This window comes from Mustela nivalis (assembly GCF_964662115.1).
Source record: "Mustela nivalis genome assembly, chromosome: 2".
In the NCBI taxonomy this organism is placed as follows: Eukaryota; Metazoa; Chordata; class Mammalia; order Carnivora; family Mustelidae; genus Mustela; species Mustela nivalis.
The window spans coordinates 19999119-20006943 of NC_139021.1; the positions used below are offsets into that span (position 1 = coordinate 19999119).

A 7825-nucleotide genomic window follows, 5' to 3' on the forward strand; every position below is an offset into this window, starting at 1 on the left:
ATGCACTGGTCAGCAGATTTTAGTCATTCTACCTCTTTATTATTTTAATAAGTGAAACTCGTAGGTGTGGTGGCAGGATTGGACCAAAAACCACAAAACAGGGTGTGGGTGAAACCTTTTGTATATTCCTCCTGTTAGTCATCACTCTCTGATATTTAACGTGCACTAGTTAATAGGAAATTTCAAGTTTTCTGCACTGATCTCCTCAGTGATCTCTCTCTGTGTTCAGACCCTGAGAGGGAAGGAATAATCTTCCTGTGTAATATATTGTATTGTATTGTATCATATTGTATTTTCTGCCTAATGTTTCTTTATAAGCACTTTAAGAACATTCAAAGGAAAGATCTCTTCAAAGAATTTTATCATGGAGATGCTCAGCAACTAGGACAGACCCCCAAATTTTAGTGAATAAACTTAAAATGACTTTGGAGTTTCCAGAAATATGAATGACTGAAAAGGCCTCAATTGCACATGTTTAAAAAATTGCCATGAGGGGGAAAATTTTCTACTGTGTCCCTTCTAGCACCTTCCTTGCTATATACCATGTATCCTGAGGATTCCTGCTTTCCCTCTTCTACCTGCTGCCACAATGACCAATGGAATGAAAAGAATTGTCCTTGAGTTTTCTTCTATTATTGTAACATATTATTTGCTTGAAAATGAATTCCTTCCTAGAACGGTTTCCCTTCTCATGATCACTACCCAAACCTGTTTTCTCTTGATGATTTGAATTTCCTTCTAATGAAAGCAACACCTCTAGACTCCAAGGAAGGAAAACACTCATCCCCACCCCCACCCCACCAGTGTGTCCCTTCCTCTACACAAATGACTACAAGCTCTTAACAGGTTCACTTTTCTGCACTTCCTCCATCCTGTTGCCATTACTGACTCCCAGAGTGACTTTTCCCTTCTTCATAGACTCTCTATGGACACCCTCATTTGGAATGTCATCATTCATACCCACAATACTTTGAACAATCTTGCCTCCAAACGACTTGCTAGCTTCAATGAGTTGAAATCACATCTGGACCCACCTTGTTGGAGTTTCTCTGCGGCCATTCCTGTGAATGCTGATATTCTCTCTGATGGCTATCTCTTATGCACCAAACTCTCCTTCATTCTCAGCCCATTGACCTCCAGCCTTTCACTCTCTCTCTATTCTCTCATTGGTCCCACGCTGTGCTCATGGGAAGGGATTTTAGAGATGCTTGTATTAGTCCCAGATACTGTCTCCCATCTTGTACCTTATTATAGATTTATCCACACTGCCTCCATATCTGCAGCTGAGGTTCAACCCACCATCTCTGCCTCTTTTCTCTGAGTCTACTTTCACAGCCCCAGAGGTGCTGAAAGAATGTCATCACCAAGACTCTTGTTCCCACTACTAATTCATGTTATCTAACTTGGACTGGGCCTTAGGGATCCCTGAGGTTGTCACTTTCTGTTGCCACCCCTCCCACTACTTGTCTTGCTTATTACCCCATAGCTTCTTTCCCTTTCCTCATATTTAAGCCTGGCACAGTAGGCAATATGTCCAATGAATACAAAACCAAATCTAAACCATTCCAGCTGTCCCTACTTTCTCTTACTTTACAGGGAGTTTTGGGACATCTAACCAGTAATACTTGTTTCATTGAAAACAAGGCTGTCAATCCAGTTATCCAAGACAAACATCTGGGTGTTTCCTTGGGTAGCTCCTCTTATGGCACATATTTCATCAGTTATGAGGCTCTTAGTTCTACCACCTTATTCTCTAGCATGTATCACTTCTCTCTATCCCCACTGTCCTCCTTCTATCTCAGGATACTATTCCCTGCCACAACAAATACTTTAACAGTCTTGTTCCTTTCCTTGTGTTCTCTACACTGCTATTGGAATGATTTCTAAGCACAGAATGGATTGCAGTCACTCCTCTACTTAAAACTCCTCCAGAATTCCCTCCTGTTCTCAGGATCAGTTCCAAACACCCGTAATACATTCAGGGTATTTGTGGGATATAGCTACTGATAAGCTCCCTGACCTCACCTGTCCTATTAATCCATCTGCATTTCCAATAATTCTCCTGCCTGTATACATACTCCTCCCCCCCAATGGAATATCTTTTCTTCTCACCATTCCTGTCCCCATATCTATTTTGTGGATAATTCTTTTGGGTCATAAGGGCAATTCTTTATGGCAGCATTTATCTGGCCATTGAAGATTACGTAGGGCCCCACCCATTCATTGTGCTTCCACAACCTGATGTGCAGAACACTTACAGGACAGAATACTTATTTCCCTAAATTGAAATTGGACTTTCATGTGTCTCATATCTCTTAGGTAGTATTGTGTAACAGAATATTAAGTTGAAAAAAATCAGTGGAGGCGTCAAGAGATGATAGATATCAGATACCAATGTGAGCTGTGAATCAGACCACCAGCAGTTTTAAAGTAAGTTGATTAAGAACTCATTAGGTAACCTATAAAACCCTCACTTTTATCAGGAATATGGAAAGCTCGGGAATGAAGGTTTGTAAGGAGGGTGATTTCAGGGAGACCTGTGCTAAGAATCGTACTTTACTCTCCTGGCCCACATTGCAGAAAGTAGTTTAGATTTATTTACCTTACATGCTAAAAGCTAATATTAATATTAACCAACCAAATGTAGTCTGCATCTAAATTTCTGTTTTGTCACTATTACTCACCTCCTTTCTTCCTGTCTCAGACAAATTAGTTTTTTTCCCATGTCCAAAGGTAAGTCCCATCCTAGCTTTTCATTATTTCTCCTTTGAACTTCCTTTAGGAAATTCATTCATTAATCTTTCCTTCTCTCTCTTCAATTTCAATTTCAACCTTGCACTCAATCTTTTCCCCTCCATGAATATATACCAATTTCTCTTATCATCAAAAAACAGCAACATATGACTTCTGCCCAAAATAGAATAACTAAGACTGGATTCATCTTCCCAGCTAAAACAAATTCCAGACAAAATATGTGAAACCCTGGTTTTTAGACATTGCACATCAGACAATGCAAGGTAATGATCCCTTAGGAATAAGAAAAAAGTAATGTGAACCATATTATTTTCTCACCTTGGAACAAGTTTCTAGAGTGAGGGAGGAAAATCCTGGTGGAGGCCAGGGGTTGAGTTGGTGAAGCTGGATTTGAGGGGGGCACAGAGCTGGGTTCATAGAGTACTAGTGAGGAAAGATCTGAATGCAGAGAAAGCTTGGGAAGTCAGAAAAGAGTCTCCCTTAAATCTTCAGATGAGTGCTAATCATTACATGAAGGTAAGTAATTTATCCAAGGCCAAGGAAGAAGCATCCAGAAAAGCAAAGGAACAATCCCAGGAGTTCATACATGGCTGGGAACAGCTTTTGTTTCCACTACCTGGAGTGAAAAATTTCCTAATTAATAAAGCACTGGATAGAGTACATAGAAAAATATTGTCTCGATACTGAGACATAGCCTTAGATGAAAGTCTGCTCTGGTCCATCCTTACAAAGCTTTTCTAAAAGCCTAAAAATGCTCAGACCATGTCTAGATAACTCAATTGAATCATAGAAGAATCCTTAAGAATATTATGGAATACAAAAATGTCTAGCACCCAGGAAGAAAAAATTCACGGGGGCACCTGCGTGGCTCAGTTAGTTAAGTGGCTGCCTTTGGCTCAGATCCTGATTCGAGTCCTGGGATTGAGCCCCGCATTAGGCTCCCTGCTTACAGAGAGGCTGCTTTTCTCTCTCCCTCTGCCTGCTGCTCTGCTTACTTGTGCGCTCTCTCTCTCTATCAAATTTAAAAAAAAAATCGTAAAAAAAAAAAAAGAAGATTCATGATGTTTGGCATCCAATTAAAAATGACAGGTATGCAAAGAAGCAGGAAATATGAAACATAATGAGGAAATATCAACCACCATAACCAAATCCAGAAATGGTACAGATGATTGTATTAGTAGAAAGAATATTAAGACAGTTTCTATAAATGTATGCCGTATGTTCAAAAAATAAAGATTGAACACTTCCTGTAGAAACAAATATAAAACACATAAAAAGGACCCAAACTGAATGTTTGAGTTGAAAAATATTCTGCAAAGGGTTAACAGCAAATTAGATAATACAGAAGAAAAGATTAGTTAACTTGAAGACATGGAAATAGAAATGGGAACTAAAATGAAATACACAGAGGGAAAAAGAGTGAAAAAAAATTAAAACAGAGTGATTAATGAGAGAACCTGAAGTGTTTTAATATATTTTTAATTAGAATCTCAAAAGGAGAAAAGAGAAAAAATTGGAGTACATAATGACTGCCAGATTTCCAAATTTTATCAAATTATATCCACAGACCTAATAAATTCAATGAACCCCAGGAATTGGATACATGAAAAAAATCTATACCAAACCACATCATAACTAAATTTCTTAAAAGCAATGATAAGGAGAAAAATCTTCAGAAGTAACCAGCAAAAAAAGGTACATCACATACAGAGAGATGCAGAGATAAGACTGGCAATAGACTTGTTGGAAACAATGCAAGGAATAGAGTGCAACAACATCTTCAAGTTACTAAAAGAAAAAAGAAAAACGCTGCCAACCTAAAGTTCTATATACAGCAAAAATTTCTTTCAATAATGAAGGTAAAATATACACTTTTAAAATTTTTAGTTTATTTTCTAAGACTTTATTGTTTTAGAGCGGGTTTTGGTTCATGAAAAAATTGAGGAGGGTGCAAAGATTTCCTGTGTACCCTCTGTTCCCATGCATGCATAGCCTCCCACATTTCAATACCAGTCACCAAAATGGTACATTTTATACCAAGAGTGAATTGACATTGGCACATCATAAGTCACTCAAAGTCCATAGTTTACATTATGATTTACTCACTGTTTTCCCTCTACATCACCAGAGGCAGACCCTGAGAGATGGATTCATGTGCAAGTGATGCAGTAATGAAGTACTCTTATGGGAGACAGGAAAAAGGAGTAGAGCAAGGACAGGGAGGGGGAGGAAGCCAGGCAAGGGTGATCCAGGCATGAGGGTGATCCAGGCATAAGCCTGATCCCGCAGAACAAGTGGAATGCAAGTTACAGCTCAGTGTTGCCTAATTCAAGGTGAGGCTTTCATGCTTCTTTACCTGATTGTCATTAGAAAGGCTAAGGGAGAACAGAAGAAGGCACTTAAACTTCGAACTCTTCCAGCAATCTGCACATGGGGGTAGTGCACCTCTAGTAACTCATGGTTGTCTTCCCAAATTGGCAGGGGGCAAGCAGGGGCCAATGCTTGAACTCACACCAAAGTGGGGAGAAAGGTACACAGAAATGCTATAAAGGGAGTTGAAGGGACCTAGGAGAGCATGGCATCATCTCCTTCACTTCCTAATCTAGATCTCTAATTCTGGTTTCTCTCTGGAATGCCAGACTTCTACTTTCAGTTGCCCGTTGTAAATTGCCTGTAATTTTAAGCTCAAAATATACTATAAGAAAGTTACTCTTTCTCTATAAAACTTCACTTTTCCCATGATTTCTTCCTTCTGTACTTGTTATTACTATTTCCCCATTTATCCGTGCTTTATTTTCACTTCTTAAAAACTTTTTTTTATTATGCTTCCCATATCCAAGAAGTTTCCAAATCTTTGCAATCCTATCTCTTTGATAGCTCATAATCTGTCTAATAATAATAATAATAATAATAATCTGTTTTATTTCTACTACTTAAACAATACCCTATTACCTCTCCTTTGAATTATACCAATAGTTTTTAGTATCTGATTTTTTTTGTCTACTCTTCCTACTCTGTGTTAAATTTTAAATAATTCTGTCAGTTTGACTTTTTCATAATGCAGCTTTTCCTCCCTAAACATGTCATTTTCCTCCCTATTCGCTTTCCCCCCTCCCTAATAGTTTTTAATGACTGCCCATTACATTCTAAGTAGAGGGGTATCTCCTCATAATTCTGTGCATTTTGACCTCTGTGCCTTTGCTCATCCCTCCAGTTGTCTAGACTTTATTGAGTAATCCCTCTTCCAATTTTTAATGTAAAAATTTGGGCTATGCTTTAAGATCTTGCCTGAAAACCATCTTTTTCATAATACGTTCAGTTCTTCTCCTTTTGACCTTTCTATCTTTCCAACACTTTCATGTTCTATCTTACATAATGTTCATTCATTAATTAATATATATATACACACACATATATGTGTATGTCCATGTACACACACACATAGTAATTCATTATAGCTTATCTTTTCATTTGAGGATCATGTTTGTGATTTTCCTTTGTATGCTTTGTTGTCCCCTACCCTCTCCACCATTTAGGCATAGGGCTTTGCATATATTAATTCACTCTTTTCACTCAGCAATTGATCTTGTATTTACTATTTGACAAACCTGTGCTAGACACTGGAAAACCAGTGGCTCATAAAATAGACAAAGCACAAGTCTTCAAGCTTATAGTTCAGTGGTAGAAGCAGACATAACTGAAAAATGTATTCATTTTACATCATATGGTTAAAAGGGCCATGATGTTTTTTCAGGGTGCTAAGGTGCAAGCAACAGAAACTGAACCAGGTTTCTTTAAACAGAAAAACAATTTATTGAAAAGATATGTATTAATTTATAGATTTGGCAGGAAGTTTGGGAAACTAAGATGAGAATAAGGATAGATACATAGCCAGGTCACACCCAAAATTAAGCTATGGAACTGGCCAGGTGAGGACACCAACAACTCTACTAATCACTGGGATCCATGACATTGCCAGAATGGGATCAAGGGTTCTACCACTGACACCAATGCTGTTGATATCTCTGTGGTCTCTCCAAACCAGATGTCAGCACAGCCATTGTCACCAGATTGGGAATTAATCTTCTTCTGTCCATGCTTCTTTGAATCACCAGCTCCTCATGTGAGCACAGAAGCAGGTGCATCTAATTTTCTAAACCTAGCCCATGGATCTGCATTGTAACAAAAAGGAAGGCTGGGGAAGAGTATCTACTTTTAGCCCTCTACAATGGGAGGAGGGATCTATCCTTCACTAACTTATACTTTTGGAAATTGACCAAATAAGGAATTGGTCCATCTGCAGCACAGCCAAAAAGACTTCGACAAGTGTTTTCTTTATATATGGAGTGTACACAAATGAATAACAGTGTCTCCAACTAATGTGGAAATTTGGGGAAATTTTTGAAGGATAAGTAACTTAAGCAGAGATCCAGGGGATGAATAAAAGCTAGCTGGACTAAAGGGAGGAGGGGGAAGGAGGTGTCATAAGCAAAGGGGAGAACATATGTGAATACCTATTTGCGAAGGAGCTTGGTGTTAAGAACTGAGTGAAATCTATGTACTTTGAAATGAAGCTAGGGAGTTAGGTGAAAATTTTGTTCTCAAGCCCTCGAGGTCATGCTTAACACTATGAATTTTATCCTAAGAACTCTCTAAGGACAATGCAACGTTAGAAGGGTGTGACTCATTTTTATATTTTATTTACTTATTTGACAGAGATAGAGTGCACGAGCAAGGGGAATGGAAGGCGGAGGGAGAAGCAGGCTCCCTGGATGTGGGACTTATTCCCAGGCCTCTGGGATCATGACCTGAGCCGAAGGCAGATGCTTAACTTATTGAGCCACCCAGGCACAAGGTCAGGTCATGATCCCAGAGTTCTGGGATCGAGACCCACATCAGGCTCTTTGCTCGGCAGAGAGCGGCTTCTTTCTCTCTCTCTGTTTGTCTCTCTGCCTACTTGTGATCTCTGTCTGTCAAATAAATAAAAAAATAATAAAAAAATAAAATGGGCAGAAGACATGAACAGAACACTTCTCCAAAGAAGACATAAAAATGGCTAACAGACACATGA

General features: G+C 38.8%; 1 long non-coding RNA gene across 1 annotated transcript in view; it reads left to right on the plus strand.

Moving 5' to 3' along the window:
* LOC309858980 overlaps window positions 1–7597 on the plus strand; it is a 9388-nt gene extending 1791 nt beyond the window's left edge. Inside the window, exons 2-3 of the long non-coding RNA XR_014308472.1 lie at window positions 2320–2430; window positions 7471–7597. This is a non-coding gene — a long non-coding RNA (uncharacterized lncRNA). The remainder of the gene's footprint in view (window positions 1–2319; window positions 2431–7470) is intronic.
* Window positions 7598–7825: the final 228 nt, after the last annotated feature.